We start from the raw sequence: 23,041 nt of genomic DNA on the forward strand, positions 1-23,041 counted from the left end.
AATCTAAATAGAACTATTTCAGTGGCTGTAAGTGCATCATGTTTATTCCTTGCTCCTGTTTTCTCCCCTTTGTTGTCACAGCTCGACCCTCAGCCTGCCACCTGCCTCACACACACACACACACACACACACACACACACACACACACACACACACACACCATGTTCACCTAGCTCCACCCACTCACTCACCTGCTCTGCACCAGCTCATCAGGGGCACTATGTAAGCTATCACTCTATGTACAATCTCCATTTTGCCAATTACAGGTTTTTGAAGTTCTGTGCTCCTGTGGTTTCTTCTTGGATCATTGCTGCTCCTACCTGCCACGTTTTCTGGTAACTACCTCTCCTTCTTTGTTTTTGTTTTGTTGTTTGTTTGAGCTTCAGTCGACTTCTTGTACATACCCCAGCGGTATATTGTCAGACTTGCGCATGCAGTGAGTGTCAGTGAATGACTGTAATTGACTGTAATCTGTTGCATCTCAGTTTGTTACTGCAACCTCAGTATTGGTTTGAACGAGGTTGTTGACATGTCTTCAGTCAGGGGTGATACATCTTGGCAAGACACAAGTCAGAATCACCAACAGAGCCCAGAATGACTGGAGGTGGTCGGAGACATCTTGCTATAACCTAATGTTGTCCTGAATTCAAAGATGCTGGCTTTTCTGGGTCAGTAGTCCTGATTGAGTGTTTCAACACATGGCAACATAGATTTAAATCTCATATTAGTCTGTGGAAGTGGTGGACTTTGACTCTTTCAACAGAGGCCAATCAAAGAGATTCTTGGGGACATATTCTGTTTGATATGATTGATTCAAAACATTGTTTAGTTGGAAAACTGAACTAAACAATTATCAGTTTTTACTGAACCTTTATTCTTCGGTTTAATGAGCAGGGCTGGCTCCCATTTTGAGGTTGCACACACTTAACATAAAAATGTTGAATTATTCTGCGGGGAGGAGAAACTTTTATCTGGGAAGAACAGCCAAGCCTGCTTAATCTTTTGGCTGCAGAATTCATGAAAGCTGCAACCATAGTGCAACTCAACATACAGTGTGTCTTTTTTTACGGTTAGAATGAGACTGATTTAAGTTTGTGTTTTGGCAAATCAGGCAATGCGATACAGATTGCTGTGTACATTCATCGAATTTGAACAGACCGCATGGAAACACACATGGAAGAAGTGGATAAAACAAGACATTACTCAGTCCAGCTAAAAAACATTGACTTTTGTTTTCAGCATCTGGTATCTGAGGGACACAATGTGAGTCACAGACGGTGACCCATGGTGCACCTTGTCTGCTTGCATGTACTCAGGAATCCTGTTGGCAATTTACAGTAAAAAAAAATAAAAAGTGATCTGCAGCATGAACTGGCTTAGATACAGCTGTCAGCTTGGAGCCTATTGTGGACCTAAGTGGTCACCAACAATTTATTTAGCTTTTGAGTCATGAATGTTCAGTGGTAGGAATTTTGTGAGTGAGATTTAAGTCAATACAGGTATTTAGTGTCACTTGATTCGGGAATTTTTTCGCAACTCTCCAGTCTAGGGAGTGAATCTTGATAGTTGGCACCTGTTCACACAGAAATCCTATAATTCAGTAGATCTTACATTTTATCGTGCACTCACCAACGTCATCTGACAAATATAAGCTCATTTTAAATTTGTCAGCATCTCTGCAGATGTCGGCATTATATATGGCATACAGACAGTTTAAGTTGTCTCTGTGCGTGCATGTAAACACATTCACGATCCTCAGTGTTGTCCTCCGCCCTCTCCAGTTGGTTCATCCTACTTGAATACTTGAATGATGGTAGTTTCCTATTGGCCTCTGCATGCTCAACGTATGTGTGGTTTTATACGTGTGTTTATGTGTGTGTTTGTGCAAGAACAGACACACAGAGAGCAGGACAGACACGCAGAGGGGGAAGTGTACTGTAAACTTGCCACAAGTGATTTAGAAAGTCATATTTTTCTTGCCGTTGACCAGCAACATGTGGTGTTCATAGACAGCACATGAGGCAGGACATAATGGAAGCTTTTAGGATAGCTTTGTCGAGAGCGGTTCTTTCTGTCCTTTTAAAAGTTAAAAACACACACACGCACAAAACATTTCTTTAACCATAATTCAGGCGGACCACCAGCTAAGTCAAATGAGAGTGTAGGCTATGCTTGGTATTTAACATGCACCAATCTTCCTCTCACATTATGAATTATAGCATCTGTCAAAAAGTGAAGGAGAGGAAAAGAAAAAGCTTCTCCACCCATCGTAATGAGCATCATCCCCCCACTTCGCTAACCATAATTGGATGGAACTCATGTCAGATAAGCATGTGCAGAAGTGAGACTGATCACATTTAACACATCACTGTGAACTGTGTGCATGGAGGAAAAGCAAAAATGATTAATTTCCTTTTCTAAAAACAAATGCTCTTCACATTTGATGTTGATTTGCATATTTCAGGACAGAGCGCCCACTCTGTGACGTTTGGCTGATTCTTTGTTACCACTCATCCAAGTGATGGTGTCCTCTTCCTGGATTTGAATGGGGTGTACTGTGCTTCCAGACCCTGCTATTGATTTGGTTTCATACCATCATCTTGTTGCACCCGATTACACTTGATGAATTTTTATTTGTACCAATGTGTGAGGCAAACACAAGGCAGCTGATAAACATTAAAGCTGGTTAACGTTGTATTGCACAACATCCATTTCCTATTTGTTTTCATGTTTCAAGTCATGACACTGAACCATTAGCGAAGAGGAGTTCTCATTGTGACTAGTCTCACTTAGCAGGAATGACCCAACACAGCACTAAGTCCTGCACATCTGGTTTCTGGGCTTGATCCAGAGCTGTAAGGAGTGATGGACTCTGCCTCAGGAAACTTAGACCAGTGTTGCATTAGGTTTGTTCTAGTTTTGTGAGGTATTTATTAGGTGATTATTTGACTAGATGCTAATCAAGGTGGGCTGTATGGTTGAGATCACTATTAAGTGATAAATTAACATGCTCAAGGCCAGTTTTTTGTGTTGAATCCTTAAAGACAGTCCACTTAACATGTTTATCTATGCAGCCCATGTTTTGTGCAGTTACGTTCCTCAACATACAAATGTATTAAAACCAGCTTCCCAAACCTCTGCAATGCATGAATTAACAATTGAAATAGTCTTAAATAGACTCCAAAGGTTGAAGTGTGCTACTTTAAGGACCTAAAAATTAGCATGCTAACATCCTCACAGTAACATGTTCATCCAGCACTGTGAATTTTCTAATGGTGCTGCAAGATGAATTAGAGGATAGGATTGCTAATATAAAAATGACTCTAAAAAGCTTTACAGCAATCTGGGCAACTGTTTTAAGATATTTCCCTGAGTGTTACAAATATAAAGGGTGGCTTTAAAATCCTTATATTATTATAAGTGTCTAAAATATATTGGTAAATAGCTGATAATGTATAAATAAGCTGCCACCTAATAGTTTCTTCATGCTAGTGTGATTATGTACAATAATTCATTGAAGTTGATGTACTGTGTATAAAATATGGAAAAACTGCAGTGCTGGTGGCATCAATGCGGTAGCCCCTTCCTTGCCAAATTTGCTGCAGTGTATACTATTAATATCGTGCAGGTCTCATGCTGCTACATGCTCTTGCCATGCACATGCTCTATGTAATGGGGAAACCACAACATAAGACTACTATCAGTGGGGTATAATTTTTCTAAATTGTTCTAAAAGCCACATAATGTTAAATGCTTGTATAAATCCAACTAGAACCAGACTCTGAGGGTGTTTTAGCCCTGGGCCTAATTATGATGTATCAGCCTGGGAGACGCAGTGAGTGGGAAACCCTCGTACCACCACCCGCATTGAATAGAGCAAGAGTCATTTGCACAGAAACAGGTTGTCTCGTCCTAATGAGTGGGTAGTAGGTGACAGCCTTGCTTGGCCCTGTGTGTACGTGGCTCACTGCACCCAAACTAAAGAGGGGATGGTGGTCTCTACTATCAGCAGACATTAGGCTCCAGTGAGGAGAATAAGTTGGCTGTGTCAGGTGTCAGTGGACGCTCAGAGACTGCCGAGGTCATTACACAGACGAGCAGTGCTGGTTAGATCCCTGCTTATCAGAGGACAAGGCCTCCATGGTCAGTGAATCAGCTTGAAAAGCTGCCCTGATCCAATTAGAGATGATTTCATTTGAATTTGTGTGTGTGTCCACGTGTTTGTGTCTCTATCTCTTTATTTTTGTAAGTTGCAAATGCCTTGAACCCTAGATGCAGGTTTTTTTTTTATTCCATTTTAAAAAATATCAAACGCTATAAAACTGTTCCCATCGTTTCAGCGTGTCCTACAAGATGCAATAGTAAAGGCAGTTTTCCCAGTTAAACAGGAAAATAACAAAATCACTTGTGTATACCAACCCGATTGAGCTCTGTGGGATCTGAGACACATTTATTTCTCAAACCGTTTCTCTGTCAACATCAAGTCTGTCACACAGTAAGCAAAAAGGCCTGCCAGATTTCCTTGTGTGTTCCTCTCATCAGATAACCACCTCAGTGCCCTGAATGAAAGCCCAGATGTGCGCCATATGCAGATTTGTAGTCATGGAGGGTGGGAAACATGTTGAAGTGAATGACTGGTGAGGGAAATTCACATACATGGAAACACATCTCTTCTGGCAGGGTGATTCTTGAAATGGCTAATTAGGCTACAGCAGCTGGCAACGGAGAAACCTGGCAACAGGGGTGGCCGTACATATATGAGCAGGTCAATCCGGATTAGATACTGTGGGTACCACAGGCGTGCATAGACAAAAATCACTTGTTGGTGTTCGAGGTGCAAGGAGGCAGTTACAGTTTTATGATATAATATTTTATCATTTAAAAAACAAAGAGTTGGACTTGGTAGGATTTAAAAACTGCCTCCTGTGTTTGAACCATCCACCGACCCCGACCTACTCCTGCACTGTGAGATTTTTTGGGGGCAAATTTCAGTTTATGCTGCTTTAGTTCCAGATAACACAAATCAAATGACCACTAGAGGTCCTTGTCAGGTGCCTGTGACATTTTAACCAGTGACAAATGCTGTTGTTTTTTTTTTTTTTTTGACAATAACCATTTCAGATGTTTATAAGCTGGGCTGCAAGAAAACATTCATTCATCATACGTTGCAGTGTGTTTGTGTGTGTGTGAGCGTGGTGCAATCAGAACCGGCTCCGGATTCAAGCTTGTCATTCATTTTTGCTTTTTTCTGAGAATGCACTTCACCAAACTCTTGCACCTCCTTATCCTGTTCAAAATAACAAAGCCACACTATAGCCAAGCACATTTTCTGTAGAGCGCCCTATTGTAATTTGAAACATACTTGAGAACCCCCCCCACCACCACCTCAAAAAAATCTCATTGCTTCCCTCCACACCCATTGTCAAACGCAGTGAGACAATTAAGACCACATTAGATCTTTTAAAGCACTTGTAATTTCATAAGAGAGCGCTTTTTTCCTCTTTTCCCCTTTTTTGAAAATGAAATGGGGAAACCCACAGTCTCTCAAGAGCCACTTAGAAAAGATGGAAAACAGATATTAACCCTGCGAGTGATGGTTCTCCAAGAGGCCTCCTCACTCAAAGCCCCCCACCCCCACATGCTGCTAGCACCTCCGCTATGGGACCACACACACACAGACACCTGCAGCCATCTAAGACGCACTCGTGCACAAAGACACACTCAAATTTAGGAAACCTATATTCGAACAGCACAGCACGCAGCCCCTATTCCGTGTATTTGCTATAGATCTTGAATGATTTCCTGTCTTTTATTACCCAAGATATAAGCTACAACTGCAATTACACAAATGAACAGAATATGGTCATGTTTTTGTTAAAATAACTGAACGAACTGTGTATATTTCACGTATCTGATTCATTTTACTTGGCTCCTCAAGAGCTTTAACTTACCCCATGTTGAGTAACCTGGGCCTCTCCACTTGGCCCCATTCCACCATGTGAAATGTAAATGATGTATTGTCCTAATTAGGTGAAAAAATATGAGTAATCCTCCCAGCATGCACCACTTCTGAAGAGGTTTATTATTTTAGCTGAAGGTGCTACTCTGTTTTATTTACTTTGATCCTGCATGTTTCTGACTCTCTGGTAATCAGAGGTAGAAAGTCATTATGTTGTTATCACAACTGCAGCCACGCTGCCCAAAGCTTGACACAAGACGTTAACCCATCTGTAATGGAGAGACCTTCACTTGCTCAGCCTTCTGGCCCACACGGCCCGCTGCCTCGGAGGAACATACATCAGAGGGCGAGGACTTCATTACAACCCGCCCCTGAAATGAGGCTGACATCAGCAGAGGTGTGGAGAGTGGCTGTGGGGGACCCGCGGGGGAAAGAAGGAGTCAAAGGAGCAAGCTGGACGGCCTTTGAGGATTGAGCCCTGAAAATCAAACGCGAATGAGTGATGGGTGTGATTTGAACCCACTCCTCCACCCTGAGCTTTCACAGTAATCACCACTTTGAATCGATGTGTTTAGAAGAAATATGCCCAGGGATTTTAGAGCTACACATTTCATTAGGACCCCCCCCCACACACCCCCCAAACCCCAAATGAATGGAAAGTCGCTCAGCTTTGTTTGGATTTCTTGGTGTGTTCTGTCACTCAGCTTTCCTTCCCCTCTTCCCCGTGTTAAGAGTGGCATTGCGTGAGTGGCAGCCATTTCACCTTGACCCGTCTGATTGACCCTGGTGATGACAGTGGAAAAAATCCCTCATCATTGTGAAACGTTGCCATGGTTTCAAATGAGCTGAGACCCCCTAACAGGGACTGTAAGGATTCTTTTTTTTATTTTTAACACCCCTCCTCTCTGCATCTCTCATCTCCTCTATGGCTCCACGCCACAGCTATGTGGGGCTGCATCATGTCTGCCGACCTTCTCACATGATCCCAGCACGATTGCGTGCAGAGGCTGCGCTGAGAGCACAGCATTTTCACCCCACTACCTTACGCATGAGTAGGCTTGGGAGGGGCTGAGTGATAGAAGGAAGGGAGGAAAGCAGAGGGGGCAGGAGAGGGGTGATGCTGTGGATTGATGGCGCAGAATGAGACACAGAACAAAGGTCATTTAACTAGGTGAGAATTAGAAAAACAACAGAGTGATTGAGAGATTTGGGGTTAGGATGAGTGAAGGAGACGAGGATGAGAAATGAGATAAGAGGGAGCGAGAAAGGGGAAACTCCTGATGCATTATTCAGTTCGTACAGTCAGTAGAGCCCTCTGAGGTATAACACACACACACACACACACACACACACACACACACACAGACATACAACTAGAGAATGGCCTGGGCACTCAAACCATAGACAAAACACGGAAAGCACACCCGTCTCTCCTTCTCCCACAAATGACAACAACAACTTTAATGCATTTATTTTCTCATTTGATTTAATTTGCCCATCGTTTGTTTTTACTGTGCATTATTCAGCAAAAACACACAAATCCATAATTCACCAACTTGCACATCCAGTAATTTATTTTATTTTAAAAAATGCCTTTGATATTATTACATTAAATATATGTTATGATGTCTGATTTAGAATTTGGATTTAAATTTTGGTAAATGTTGGTGTGATTTGACAGTGTATTACTGCAGATCCGTGTCCACTGGGTCCACATGTGGACAAATCCAAAGCTTGACAGACATGTCTTAGTTAGTTAGCGTTACTGAGCTTGGATTGGACAACTGTTATTTGAGGGAGGGGCTTAGTGAATGCCAGATTACTTAATAGTTAATGCTGCAACTCATGCAGCATAGAAAAATTAAAAGATGGATGCAAAAAGTGAACGAAAGGATGTTTTGGTCCTAAAACATCCTTTCGTTATAAAGAAAGAAGCAACTTTTGACTCGATCACCACAGGGCTCATGTGTGTTAAAGAACGAGAAATGGTGAGAAAACGCTTGCTTTGCTTTAATTGTCAGACTAAATGAAAGCTGATAAATGACTAATTTGGCAGCAAGTTAGACTGTGTGGTTTTTTACATGTTCTACCTTCTGTTTTTTTTTTTTCTTTTAAGTGTTTTTTTCCACCATTGGTACCACTTTCACCCCTTTAGAATAACATTATTATCACAAGCATGAAGAGCACCACAATTATTCACAGCCCGCTCTTTCTCAAGTTAGGAAATCGCCTTGAAAATTGGGCAGGCCTGCAGAGTGTTTGCCACTTAAGTTCCCAGTCCTGTGCTTTTGAGGTGTGTGTGTGTGTGTGTGTGTGTGTGTGTGTGTGTGTAGGCACAGAAAACTGCACACCATGCATCCTGTCAGAGCTCAGAGCGTAACATAAGCCAATTTTCAACCGTGTTTCTCCTTTAATCGTGTTAAGTAATGATAACAACAATTTAAGAGAAAGGGAGATTTATAATTCCAGGATCAAATAAGGTGAAATCAGTCTGGCACACATGGAATGATGAAAAGATGCAGCACATCTAGACGTATAGAATTACTAAAGTCCCATTTGGATTTTATTGCAGTGGTAATTACTCAATTAGTTTGTAGTTATATCTTTATATTTGATTTTAAAACGATGTCTCCTAAAGCTCAGCCAGACTTGGTTTCCTGGTCCCGCTCAGATGTTTTATCCCTTGGAGAGTTGGACTGTTTGTTGCAGCCTCTGGGGAAAAAGGGTCCTGATGAATAAGAACTGTACCGTCTGGACTCCTGGGTTTGACAAAACCCGCCTGAGAGGCAGTTTCACCCACCAACTTGTGTACAAGACTACATTCTTTGGTATATTCACTTTTCTGCACCTAACTTTGAGTCGAGGCCCTCCGTGGAGATGGCATAGACACCTTTGTTTAAAGTGTGTTCCCTGAAGTACAGTAGTTCGACTAGATATATGGTAACTCTTCACCACTTTAAGGTTTTATTGATGCAATTCTACAATGCACTACTCTCTCACTCGGCTTTACTTGAGATATTTAATCGCTTATTCACACAAACCATGAACTAACTTCACTTGACCGACGATGAAAAACTAAAAAGTTGGTAGCTGACCACCAAGTTCTTGTTAGTATAAATACAGACAGAGCTGCATCACTCTGGTGCACTTGACTGATGAAGCCTAAAGGCTCTTATTCTAAAAACAATAAATCACGATCAGTATCTCACTGCTCCTGCGCTCTCTGGCGATATTTTATAACTTAATGCACTTCTATCAAACCACACCACTCACACATACAATAACACAGTCAAAGGTTTGTCACTCAGAGCAATTTGTTTGATTTTCTACATGCACACAAAAAAAGAACCTTTTCCCACCTAACATGCCCACAGTCTCTGCTCATGGTAGCCTGGCCTCTCATTGTTTACAGGAGGGAGTGAAGCTGGATCCCTCGACTTCTGGCACAGTATCACTTTACTTTGGATTCAAAGCAGAAATTGCCTTACAATAGGGAAATGATGTCATGCTACACACAGAGAGGGGATCCGCTCAAAAGAAGGGGTCATTCTGAGCAATTTATTTGTTGACAAACCATGAAACAGAAGAAAAAAGCAGAAAGGCATTACCTCCCAAAGCCCGACGTTGTGTGAGAATACACAACCCAGATGACTCTGATTCTCTCCCATGGTTGTGCTCTTGTGCTTTGCGTTTACTTCACAACAGCATCTGGTGCACGGAAGTTTAATCAAAAGTGTTTGGGCAAAGCACAGACATGTAAACCAATACGTCTACGCGTCTGTGCTTTGGTTCACTTTTTTTAGCAGTGCGCTGCAAAATAAAAAAAGATACTGTGACAGATTTATTAAATGTGTACCTGACTGTAGGAAATGCTATTTAACAAAGCTTAGAGTTGGTATTCTGCACAGCCAGGATGGCAACGCTGTGAAGATGCACTCATGCACAGTAGGTGTCTGACCCAGGCTCATTGACCAGCCTGACAGCAGGGCAGATATATTCCCTTCACCTTTTTTTTTTTTTTTTTATCAAGTTTTTCTTTTATTTCTGCTTGACTAGTAATTTTTGTAGCATCTATATTTATTGTAATTTCACTGAAGGATGAACGAGTGTAGCCGAGCATGGAGACTGAGGACAGGACAGAGAGGAGTGGACTCGTGTTTAATCTTCTCTTCCAAGTTCCAACTTGGGAGCTAAATATCTTAGCAATTCATTCCACAGTTGTTGAGACTGTTAATGCTAAACAAAATTCAACCACATCATGGAACTATGCAAGTGTCTATTGCCCACCAAAGGTTTTGCAGGTCATCTTTTGGCAGAGGTGAATAATTCCATTCAATTAGATTTCTTTTTTTACTTGGATTAGTGGGTTTCATCTTCAGAAATTGTGTGTAATTGGACTAATGCCAAATGTAGACTGTAAATATTGGGACTTTTTCCACAAATTGCCTGAGTCAGATTCACATAAATGGACCATTGGACTGTTTTTCATCCGATTTGTGCCTGAATTCACAGCCAGTCAGCACTTTGCAAAGATTTAGCCTCTTTAAAAAGCGGCACACATTTTTTTGTTATTATCAGATTTCACTGTGTTCCCGCTCTGTTGTTGTGCGTCACAGAAATTAAACATTTCTCATCTTTGAACTGCGCCCAGAAACAAGGACTGAAATAATTATGTTGAGCATGGGAGTCATTAATGTGGCGAAAGGACATTCTCCTGCTGTGTCAATGATTTTTAGAACAGTTCTGTGATCGTGCACAGAGCGTTTGTGCACATACGTGAGCGCACACACATCCGAGTTTCTATAGGGAATTGGGGCCTTTTATAAAAAGAAGAGACAGATGAACAGCTTCAAACACGTGCACGGTCGAACGTGCACACACACAAACGTTTACGCTCAAATGTTTACATGCACACACTCATTCTCGCTCTCTCTCTCTTTTGCTCTTTCACACACACTTAAACACACATTGTTCCTTTGGGATCTGAGCTTATTCATGAGTCTTATTATACCAAGGTTTTCAGGTTTTCCCTTTTGATGTGTCATTGTGTTTCTCCAGCCTTTTAGGTGGTTTTCTTCTCTTCTGAGTAACATTTTATGAACAACCCCCTACGCGCACACACACACCAACCTATCCCTGCTGCCCTCCCAAACACCCACTTCACCTCCAGGGTCCCCTTTGGCACTAATGATGCCATGTTGTGCATTTGTCTAATCTTCTGTAACATTCTTTTGCCTCTGGACTCGTGCAGTTGCTCCGGCAGGTTCTGTACGTTACTCTGAGCTGACTGGTTCCAGATTTCTGAAGATGAATCACGGTAGGTTGTGCGTGAGAAGAGCAGGCAGTTTGTTAATTTCTTTCAAGGTTTGTTTGTCTTACTCATCCATGTGTGCTTGAGTGTGAGGCCGCTGTGTATTTTGTACAATACCTCAATTTGTTATAGTTTGAAGTAAAAGAATTTTGACATTTTCTTATTTTGGGGTTGTGATGTGCATTTAAATCTTTTCAGACTAGTTCAAATGAATTGAACTAGACATGATGTCCACGTAGCTTCAGCGCATGTTGCAGCTACAAGACTCAATCTGAGCTCTTGGTCCCACTGTGGCTTCCTCCTGATTCCCCATGCAAGATGCATATGCAGATTGCACATGAGCTCTTGTGAAAATAAAGGCACTTGTGGTGAAGGGTCTGAAAAGTCTCCTGAAGTGGTAGACTCTGCTGCCTCATTAACATGCCATAGGTGTTAATTGGCAGCTGGCAGCAGCCAAAGCAGTAGCAGGTGAGCACCAGCGCTTCTTGAACTTAGATGCACTGAATAGCACAAGGAGTCACTGAAGGTTTACGTGGCAGTCATTTGCAAATCAATGCCCACGGCTGGAGGTTAATTTGGATGTGGAGAAGTCTGACATTAAGTTTCCAATCTCATTCAGGAGGTTAAAGAAGCATTTCCCCTCTTTTTTTGTTTTGTGCACAGAGAATTTCGACCATTTTACCACCGTGAGAGACCACACAAGACAACTGCACTTAACTGTGTTATTTTGAACAGCGTTGTGTAATATACATTTTGATCTGGAATGGTTGTTGTAATCTGCAGTAAATCAGTCCTATAAACTTGGTTTCCCTCTATGACGTAATAGAACTTGAATGAACTTGTGAAGCCCTCATACTCTTCCCAGCATAATTTACTGACAGCTAGTGCAATAAAGGGAATGCAGAGGCTTAGTAGACTTCCACCAGCAATAAGAAATGCATGTGCATTATTACAAATGCATTCTCCAGTTGGATAAGTGCACATCCATCTGTTATTAAAGCCAATAAATGCGCAGGTACCCACACTACTGTCATGGCAAACGAAAACTGCTGTGTTGCAGAAAACTATTTTATTTATGTAGTTAAAAAATGTGAGTTCAGAAGAAGGGAGTGAAATTGTTGTTAGTGACATTTTTAAGTTCACACTTCTTGATTTGATGTTTCCTACACATGTAGCTCCACTAGTCTGTCTCCTTGAATGATTTCTCCACACGTGTCGTGTCTTTATTTAATTGTTAGGAACCTTTAAGGTCCCAACATCTCTCGGTACGGAGCAGATATTTCTCAGTTCCTCCCTCCGCCCCTCAGGGGAGTCGTGGCCCACATTTCCAGCCTCCCTGCGGCCGCTGAGCTGCAGTATGTGAACCTGACCAGTCAATTAGGAGACGAAACAACAACTGGCTGCAACCACACAAAACCATCGCGTTTAGTCCTCAGTCAATGAAAGTGTCAATGCACCGTGATGAGCTGCACCACGGATTTACATTTGTCGTGGTTTATTAGTCACAACAGAGGCGCACTACCTCCTTTTAATGTTATTTAATATATAATATAGACTATTATGCACTCTAATGAACTTACTACACAGACATATATCAAAATAACACAAAACCTGCTCAGGTTTTACAGTAATATTTAATTATCACACAAGGCCAATCCACCAAGTGCTGTTAGTATAATAACAATATAAGATATAAGTTAAATGTCAATTCTTCTCTCGTCCACACAGTCTATGAAAATACAGGCCAAAATATTGTTCCTTTCGAAAAGTCTAACAACTAGAAGCAAGATGTCTCCACTTAAAAGTCCTTTTATGTGCGCGGGAGGTTTCCACATCACACTTGTGCAAGTTGCACATTGAACCACAACTGGCTTCCAAACGAAATCATGCTCACGAGTGCGCGTTAAACTCGGTGAACTAAGTGACAGAGAAACTTTCTGCCTTCAGCAGATCGATGTTCAAACTCTCTGCACATTATTTCTACTTTTAATTTAATGTCTGGTCCAAATGAAGACGCTCATTGTTGCTGTTCAGCACTTCCTGAATATAATAAACTATTTATTTGTTGCCTGGAACCTGACGCACAAACTTGTGATGCAGCTTCTTCTTTTCGTGCAGTTAACAGTAAAATCCTGTGGTGATGAATTAGATGTTGATAAGTTGTTGAAAGGTCTTTTCTTAGCCGGGTCACCACGCTGCTTATTAAAAAGGTTCTGATTATAAATAAGAAGACAGTAACAGACAGTCTTTTTTTAATTTCGCGTTTCCTACTGCGCCAACCAGCTCGTCCTGGTCGTCAACACTTACACCTGCAACCCCAACTCAAATTAAACATTTAACATTAAAAGTTATTCTGCTGTTGTATGTTTCAGCCAGTTTAGGCCTCGTTGTTTTATTGTCTGAACTTGAGTTGAGATAATGTTTGTCAAAACGTTGCACACATCACAAATAAAACAGATTTGTTCCTAAAACACATAAATAAATGCAAACAGTTCCTTTAGGTTGATTACACACAGCTTCTACATTAACTATGCTGTAATAATATAATAACATTGGCCTTAAACTCATCATTTATGCTCCTTAAATCCTGCAGACCTGCAGCTTTTTTGAGTTCGTGCTCGTTTTGTGCGACTTTGATCTGATAAAAAAAAAAAAAAAAAGTGACTCTTACAAACTGTGTTTGGCGGTGAAGTGAAGGGGACCAGTTTCCTTCGCTTTGGGGCAAAACACACTCGTCTCTTTCATCAATTAGCCTACCTCCCACCACGACTCAGCCGCACATGGAGTTTCCCTCAAAACATATTTAGTTCAGTTCATGGGAAAACAAAACATCCATTTTTAAACAGATTTTTCATCAGCTTGACTGTTCGGCATTAATATTTTACTTGTGATGCTAAAGCCAAGCAACACAGTTTAGACCAGTGAGTCAGATCTGTTTGCTTCTGAGCATATGAGCCTGAATCAAAATAAATCGGTTCAATCACTCCAGGTGGCGACTTTCGGCACCGTATTAAAACGCAGCGTTTCTCCAATCCTCTTGCACGGAAAGCATTGTTTGGTTTGTTTTTCACAGGGCATTATGAACAATTAGAGACCAAACACACCATGCTGCTTGAAGGACACTAGGAAAGACCTGCTCTGCGCGCTGCTGCTGCGCCAAACCATAAACCATAAGCAGCTGTGAGCGATCAATTATTAATAAATACCGGTCGCGCATGGGCGACGTTGACTCGAGTTCTTGGGATGAAGCCTCCTCTGGCTGAATAATCGTTTATTAAGGAGAGTGGAGAAAGTGTTCAGATACTTTACTGAGGTGAAACAGACAATTACAGGTGCAAAAACTGCACACAAGGAAAAAGTTACCAAAATAAAATGACACCTTATCGACCAAATGTTGTTATTTACAGAATCTAATAAACTAAATGTTCTGGGTGCAGCAAGACGAGGCCTGTATGCGTATTTTTAAATTATCACTGGACTAATTAATAAAAATGCAACACTCATCTGAAGAAACATGATAAATTACTGGTGCAGTAAAACAAAGCTGTGACACTTTAAATAAAAAGAATAAACTCTGAACTTTCATTTGTTTTTGTAGAAGTCTGATGACATTATAAATGAGCCTGATTAAAGTTCTGAAAAGTCTTTGGCTGGAATTGAAAACACTTTTATTTTAACTGTTTTTATTAAAGGACACAACAATAAAAAAAAAAAGGAGACATAGAAGGATGGATATTTGTGCACGCAACCTGATCTCCTTCCACCTTCTCCAACTAACTTTGCGCTTTATTTAAATTAAAAAAAGAAAAGGAGGAGAAAAAAGGGAAACGGTATCACAGCTCCTCTGGCTTCACTCCCATAAGAGCTGCTAAACTCCTTCTAATCAGGCCCGTTTGCAGAGTTTGAACTGGAACAGCTCCAGTCAGCAGGTTTACCTCAGTTGAACTAAAAGAGCTTGAGGCTCCAGTTCTGTGACTGTTTTACCTTTGGAGACACTGAAAACATGTAAAATGTTTTATAAAATATGATTCACAGAGGCTCTGTCTCCTAAATCGTTTTAATTTAAAGTCCGAGAAGAATCACTCGTGTTTGTGCTGCTGCAGAAATGAAACAGTTACCCTTAGAATAAAACAAGGACTGTTTTTATTTCGAGGCAGTTCAGTTTAGAAGAGTCTTAAAAGTGAAAGGTTTTCTTTAATTGCACGGTGCAGTCGTTTTAAGAGTTTTCATCAAGTGTCACCAGGTGTTTGTGACAGAAGGCAGCGATGTGTCTGTTTTTGACTCATTTGTCAGACACTTGTTTAACATAAAATGACAACAGCAACGATCGTTTGGTGGATTTTTTTATTTGTCCTGACTAAAAAAATAAAACCTTTAGAGGTGGCTGCGACGGTAAAAGAACTTGTAAAGTAAAGCGAGCGCTGTGCGCAATCACAGAAATTCACTGGAGGGATTTCTTTTTTCCTTTTACGCAGTTTTTCAGGACGTGCACGCTGATGTTGGACTGAAGGCTGTGACAAAGCATTAAGGAAATTCCTTTTTCCCTGTGGGAGCCCACGGGTGCCTGCTCACAGAAGCGAGCTGCTGTAGTTTGGACGAAGAAACATTCCCAAGATTTTTATCGGTGAAATGATCCAGTCGGTGCAGTCCTGGCGAACAGATGACTTCAGGCCATCTGATAGGCTGCGTTCCTGCAGCCAAATGGCAACGCAGCCGGCTACTCCACTGAACAGATAAGGTGCGTTTGGGAAATGTTTGTTTCTGTGTTTAGTCAGATTTAATGACAACATAAACTTATCTTGAAAACCATAATGAATGGCCATTAGGACTACAAAGGTTTCCAAATGGTGCGCGTTCAAGGGCATATTTTAGTGTCATATCAAAATTACAACGCGAGTAAACCAATTTTCTCCACACAGGAATAAACACAGACTCAAGTGAACCGCAGAGATCAAACTCAAGGAATATCACAAAGTGTTTTCCAAACTGCAGCAGACTTCTTGAGCAATTAAGAGCGTTTGGCTTTGAATGGTAAAGGAAATAGCTGTGCTCGCTGTTAAATGTCACCAGAAACGCGCCTGGGGCATAAAGTGACCACTTTGTTTTTGTTTTGTGTGCTTAAATCTCTCCCAGTCACAGCGTTTGTGATATCACAGCAGAGCCCGGGCGTTTGGGTCAAACCAGAGTCAGTATGGTGCAGAGAAGACGAATCAATATCGTCAAACTGCAGTTTAGACAGTCACAGAGGTGCTGAATCTGATGTTTGTCTCCACTGTGTCACTTTATAACATCAAAACGTCATGAATGTGCTCTTTTCTTCTTTGCTCAAAATGTTAAAATGGATCATAACAATGTAAATGTGGTCAGAAGATTTGGCCTTTTCTCACTACAATGTCAAAAGGTCACGACCACAAGCTCGAATATTATCAGCATTTTTAGATATTGATCTAAAATCTTCATTTGCAGCTCCACGTTTTTAGGTTTTTCATGGTGTTGGACCTGCTGTGTTGTGACTCTAGCAGTAGTTCCTCTCAGATTTTGACTGTCAGCCAGTTTTGATGAACTCCTGGTTGTGAATTAAATTCCTTATGTTGGATAGACACCTCTTTAAGATCAGTTGAAACAAACTGAAGTCAAAGAGCAGCGTGTGCACGAATTCCCCCAGGTCAGAGAGAAAGCTGTATTTTGAGGACCTTCTTAACAGCCTTTGCCTTACTGGCCTTTGACCCCAGCCGGCCCTCTTTAGTGAAGCAGCATAATCCACCTAACATGGATTTAAACAAACAGTGTAATCCATAACACTCAGCTGTTGCGCACCATCTCCTCCAGGTTATGAGCCCTGCTGCTGTTATGACTGCGTTTGCTTTGAGTGGGTGATTTGTCTCACGAGCTTTATTGTCCTTAGGCAGCAGGAGCGACTTCCCCGATCATTCCCTGCAGTATAACACGCAGTTTAAATGGGAACGAGTGATGTGTGTCTGTGAGGGTGCTGCTCGTGTCATTCCCCTGCAAATCACACCACATCACATTATGAGTTCAATGTGAAAATGTGACCGTGAAACGCCGTCTTTCTGTTTTCCCAGTGCACAGTCCGGCCGGCTCTGTGTGTGCTTCAGTACAGCTGTGTTTGTGGCCCTTGCACCTCTGCCCTCATCTGCCTCCCCGCCGCTTCAAGCCTCACTGACTCCCCCTCCTTCCTTAAAAAAGTTCATCAATATTTTGGTTGACCTTTGACTTGGCCCGCACAATTAAACAATGGGATTTTGGGTACACTAAATGGCCTGGCTTTGCTACAGAGGGCAGACTAATGAGAGGATGTCGTCTTGAGTTTATAGTTCAGTCCAGAAAGCAGTGGAGCGGAAAAACAACCCGATGTTCCGTTAAGCTGCCTCACGCAAACTTCCAAGCTAGAAGCACTTGGACTCAGACTGAGCTTTCCAATGTCTTTTACCTTCACTCATACAACCCCACCCATCCACCTTCAGCCAATCCTCCTCCTGCACGTTTATCTCGCTCTGGTCTCCGAGTTTTCTCTCTTTTAAGTCTCTCTAAGTTGCATTTCCACTTCCAATCCGCCCCCGATTTTTTATGAATAACAAGAGAAGCAAACATTTTGCAGGTTTACATTAACAGAAGAGTGCAGACAGAACTGTGCTGCATGTGTTGTCTCGGTCCGTCTGTGTTTGTGTGTGTGAGAGACAAAGGCTGTTTTTTGTATGTTTAGCTGTGTTATTGATGTGCTTTTCCCTTGGTCTTGCCAGTGTTGCTTTTTCAGTCTCCCAGCTGGAATATCAACTGACTGCTGAGCCACTATTTTGAATCAAAAATCTGACCATGGTGTTTCTTCAGCAGCAGGTAGAAATTCACTCGAATTAAGTATATTTGGAAGTAAATCAACACTGTATTTAAATACTTGCTTTATTTCTTCACCACTACATTTCAGGCATGACGTCTGTACTTTTACTCCCCTGATGTGATTAGTATAGTTATTAGTCAGTTAGTTGGTTTGTGTGCCTTCAAAATAAAGCAGTTTAGCAGCAGTGTACTCACAGATCTCCTCCAGACCTATTTGAAGACATATAAAAGTACTTGGATTAATTATTTGTGATTAACATGTTTGTCCACAAAAACATTTAATTATCTTAAATATATTTTTTTTGCCATCTTTCACCTACTCCATCCCACAAAAGAAAAAGAACGTGTGATTATGCAAATATTTATATTACTTTTCAAGAATTTTTACGTAGTTTCAAAACATAATTTAAACATTCATGTTTTTATACTTTATTCTAAGGACATGTATGAATTAACCTCAGTATTTTACATGTAAACATCAGCTTCATGTCACGCTTATCTCAATCAATACATCATTTCTTACCAAAACTAAAAAGTAAAAACCTCTTGAAGGGAAAATACTATTCTGCACTGATTATTTTCTAGAATGAAGTTGAGCAGGCGCTGCTCTGCTCTTAAATGATTTATTAGGACATCAGCTGTATGTTTAGATTGTATAATGGCACTGAATCTATCAATGCCACAGTATTGTCACAATGCAAACATGTGTTGTTACTGTTATATGTCTCAATGCCAGTAATTTTATCACTAGATCCCCTCCCCCCCCTTATGCAAACACACATGTCTATGCACACTTCAGCACTATGGTGCACATAGACACACTGGCTCTCCATCCATTGGTTGAGTCTTTCGAGGAACCTCCTCCCACAGCGACAGACTCAATATCTTTCGCTCTAATAATCTCTCACAAACGCTGTGTGTGGCGTTAGTGTCCCTTAATGTTCTACGCATGAGATGCCTCATATGGGGATCACCGTAAACCCACACAGACGAATCACGCTGTCCACATGCGTACACAAACATCGCTCTAGCTGTAACACGCCTCCTCAACAGCATTTAGATTTTTAACATCATCATCTGCCGTGTGCCTTTTGTGAAATCCAGGATGAGGGAATGGACAGTATGAGAAATAGCAGTGACAAAGGATTGAGATGAATGGACTTGGGAGAGGAGGACTCACAGTCTAAAGAAGCAGAGGGAGGAGGGCTGTGTGTGCATGTGTTTGAGATGGAAACAGACACGGAGACACATTATGGGATTACAGATGTGATTTTGTGCTAAGGGAAGGTTAGAAGACGTGGTTGTGTTGGAGCGAGGAGAGAGTGGGGGCTCTGACTAACCCTGAAGGTGTGTCACACCTCTGCAACAACAAAGCTCAGAGGGCAACGGCGCACGTCAAACAATACAGTCAACAGATTCCTGAGGGCACAGGCAACAGGAACGTGAAATATTTCATAGAGAATATGTCATGGAAATAAGCAAATGTCTCCTTTTTTGGCACCGTGTGACAACAGGTTAGAGGCTCAGAGTGGATGATTTGTTGGTGACTCTCTGCTCGCTGGCACTTTGCCCACACAGCGGGTTCATTACCACTGAATCAGTTACACCAGACTTCTACTCACACACCTCACAACACTGATGAAAGACCACCCTCCTCCGCTTCTGTGCCAAGATAGTAAGAGACCTCCTCTTTGTGATTCAAGCAGCTTACACTGTGGCCTATGAAGCTGGCAAAACACACTTAAAAGCATGTTACTCATTCTAAAAGTGCACTATTTTTGTAGGTTTATCAGTGTGCTAACTTTGTTAAAGCAAAAGCTCCGCAGTTTGGGACATATGCATATTTGTTTCCTGTCTCCCCCATTCACTGCACGCTTATGTCCCTTCCTTCTACCTTTGTAAATGTTGCTTGTCCAGTTTTCTTTTCTTACCCAGAGTGAGACAAATGCATCAATATCCAATATAATAAGAGTTGAGTTTAGCTTAGTTTATGGAGTCTGTATGATTAATAGGCAGTAAGTCGTAATAAGTCATGAAATGAACCAGAACTTAAAGTACACCGAGCTTCATGTAGAAATAAAAACAGCCCAATTAGCACACACAGTTATGGTGAATTGCCAAAGTGGCTGAATCCCAATATGTATATTTATGTGAACAAAAAAACATGGAATCATGGAAATGGAGGTTTTTGTTTGACACTGTACTCAATTTCCGAACAGAACCAGTGTTTTATCATTTTGCAGACGCTGTCGTGCAGCAAGCTACTTAAATCAGTCTGCTCTTAAACTAACGGTTTGACATGTGGAAAATGAACTTGTTCGCTAGCTTGCTGAGATTTAAATGAAGAGTTTAACCAGTAGTTTGTTGGAGAGTAGTTTACCTTATAAAATGTTAAACTGTATTTTTTACAATTTGTGTTTTTGTTGTTTGCTCCGAGTCAGGTTAATTATCTCAGCTAAATCTCACACAGAAGCATACTGGCAAAAATATTGAACTATTCCTGTAAGGTGTGCATCGTGTGGATGGATCATATATGTGCAAATTTCACTTTAAAGCACCAGAATTGCAGCAGATTTCTTCTCGAAATGATCATTCATAAATGAAAACACATGCAGGCAGCCCCTTAAGTGAGAAAAATGATTGAGAGCAGCAACTGAAAGAGGAAGTAAAGAAGGTCAAAAAGTGATCTTTATTTTCTTAAGCATCTCTACCTCTGCTATTAGCCAGTGGCAGTTTCTTAACCTCTTTGGTCTGAAATCAAGGGCCTGCTCAGCTGAGTCCCCCCCCAACTGGAATTAGACTAAAATTACAGCATGAGGTCATGGCTCTTTGGCAATGAACTCAGCAACTGAGAAAAACGGGGGTTAGCAAAAAGATTTCAAACCTTTGAAGAGCCTAGTTTGGTATAGAAATAATAATAAAAAATGAAGTAAATTATATTTACTGAAGTATGTCAGAGCACGTTAAAGCCAGAAACCTCAAAGTGGGAGGACTATAGCAGGAGTTTTATGGAAAAGGCCGGTTTCAGCATTCTTGTGATATTCCCAAGGAGCTAAAGATAGCAGGCCTGTAAAGTACACATGAATGCTTGTGTGCAACAAAGACATACACACATATAGTGCTTCACAAGCTTCAAGTTTGTTCAGATAGGTACCTAAAATATCAGATCTGCTGCATTGTTTTTACAATCGCAGCTGCTCGCCTTCTAATTATGTGATCTTGCGAAATGGTTGCGGTGTTGCATAAATTGTATATTGTGAAGACGACAGTGAGCAGAAAACACCAGAGATGAAGAAGAAAATCATCACTGTTTTCAAATCGGTGTAGGACATTACAAGGAAAGTCCAAACTTTACACTGGGCTGGTTATGACAGCAGCGTATGCTGGTGGGAAGTTGTGTATTTTCATCGGGCTGCGTTTGGTTTTTAACATCCTCAAACTACAGGTTCCTTTGCTTTGCTTGTGGTTCAACTTCGTCCAACGGCTTCACTCATGAGGCTTTTAAAACAAACGTCCCGCGGCATCATTTTAACCACTGCACCTTCATCTGCAGCACCCGCTCTCTCTGAGCAGAGACACACAGTCCAGTTGTGTTTGTATGATTTGAACAGCTAGTATCAAACAGCTACTGCTGTTGGTTCATCTTGTGTATCTTCCTAACAACAGAAACACACACTGTTTTTCCTGGGCTGTGAGGAAGATTGTGACTCATCAGTTGTTTGTCACTATGACTCCCACAGAGCTGACCCACTGCTGGGTGGTAAATGTGTTTTTTTTTTTTCATGTAGCAGTATCAACATTGCAATATACCTTCTACAACAACAATAACTACAACTGGTACTGAGAAAAATAATCACAATAATATTTTATTATGACACATAACTACTAGTTTAAACATTGCTTTGAACACTGAATGAAGTGCATTAAAATAAAGCAGACACATCACAATAAAGCAGGCAGAAGATGAGTTCCTTCATGTTTAAATTTGGTTGTCAAGACAGTTCTTAGTCAGGTGACCACAGGAAAAATATACCTCAAGGCTTTGCTGGTAAATGGTAATTAAAATAATTAAAAAATGGATTTTAATTTGAGGTTGTTGCCAGTGTAATGGGGCTGAGTAATGTTTGTTGTTTGCACGCCTTGGGTTTGGAGTTTGCAGTGGTCTCCAGTACACATGCAGGACAAACAGCCACCATCGGCGATGAAACCAAAAAATCCATTACAACATTTTGTTTTAATTCAGTAGCGCTCACACGGTAATGGACCCGTCTAAAACCAGTAACAGGCACGACGTTAGCTGGAAATAGCAAAATACTACACGCTCAGTGAAGGGGGTTTACAGTTTTTAACAGCTACTACAACTGAAGTAGATAAGTTGGTGTCCTGTACTGGATTTTACTGGTTGAGGTGAAGTCTACCATTCCCATGCTGCCCTCACTTAATAAGATGTATGCAGTGTTATCTAATTGATGCAGAAGGGAAACTGTAAACAGTGAGACAGTAGACGGCCTCGCTGCTTTTTCTTCTGCTGCTTCACATTACTGTAAAAGCACTCAACAGGCGAAACACAGGGTGGCTTTGATTGAGAAGCTGCGCACCGTGGTCAGTGCCGACCACAACTGCTCTTCAAATGTGAACGTGGAAAACAAGACAATGATCATTTCTGTGTTTTTTTTTAGAAGGAGCAACCACTGGCGGTGATGTGTCAGCTGACGGGCTGCACTCTTCCAACTCTTCCAAGGTAACACACTCCTGTTCCTGTGCATCTCCTGTGACTGTACTACTTCAAGGTAGCTCCTCAGAGAATGTTTGTGTTGTGAAATTAATCAAATCAAGGACTGAAATCCCCATGATTAAAACTTTAATGACATTTTGGTCCTGAAATGTGAAACCATATGTGAGAACCTAATGGTAAC

The 23,041-nt window shown here is 41.2% G+C and overlaps 1 long non-coding RNA gene across 1 annotated transcript; it reads left to right on the forward strand.

Moving 5' to 3' along the window:
- The first annotated feature begins 266 nt into the window (after positions 1-266).
- LOC113159668 lies at positions 267-23,041 on the forward strand. The gene is made up of 3 exons (XR_003298634.1): positions 267-335; positions 15,746-16,008; positions 22,805-23,041. It is a non-coding gene; the product is annotated as an uncharacterized LOC113159668 (long non-coding RNA).

This window comes from Anabas testudineus, chromosome 12, assembly GCF_900324465.2.
Source record: "Anabas testudineus chromosome 12, fAnaTes1.2, whole genome shotgun sequence".
Classification (NCBI taxonomy): domain Eukaryota; kingdom Metazoa; phylum Chordata; class Actinopteri; order Anabantiformes; family Anabantidae; genus Anabas; species Anabas testudineus.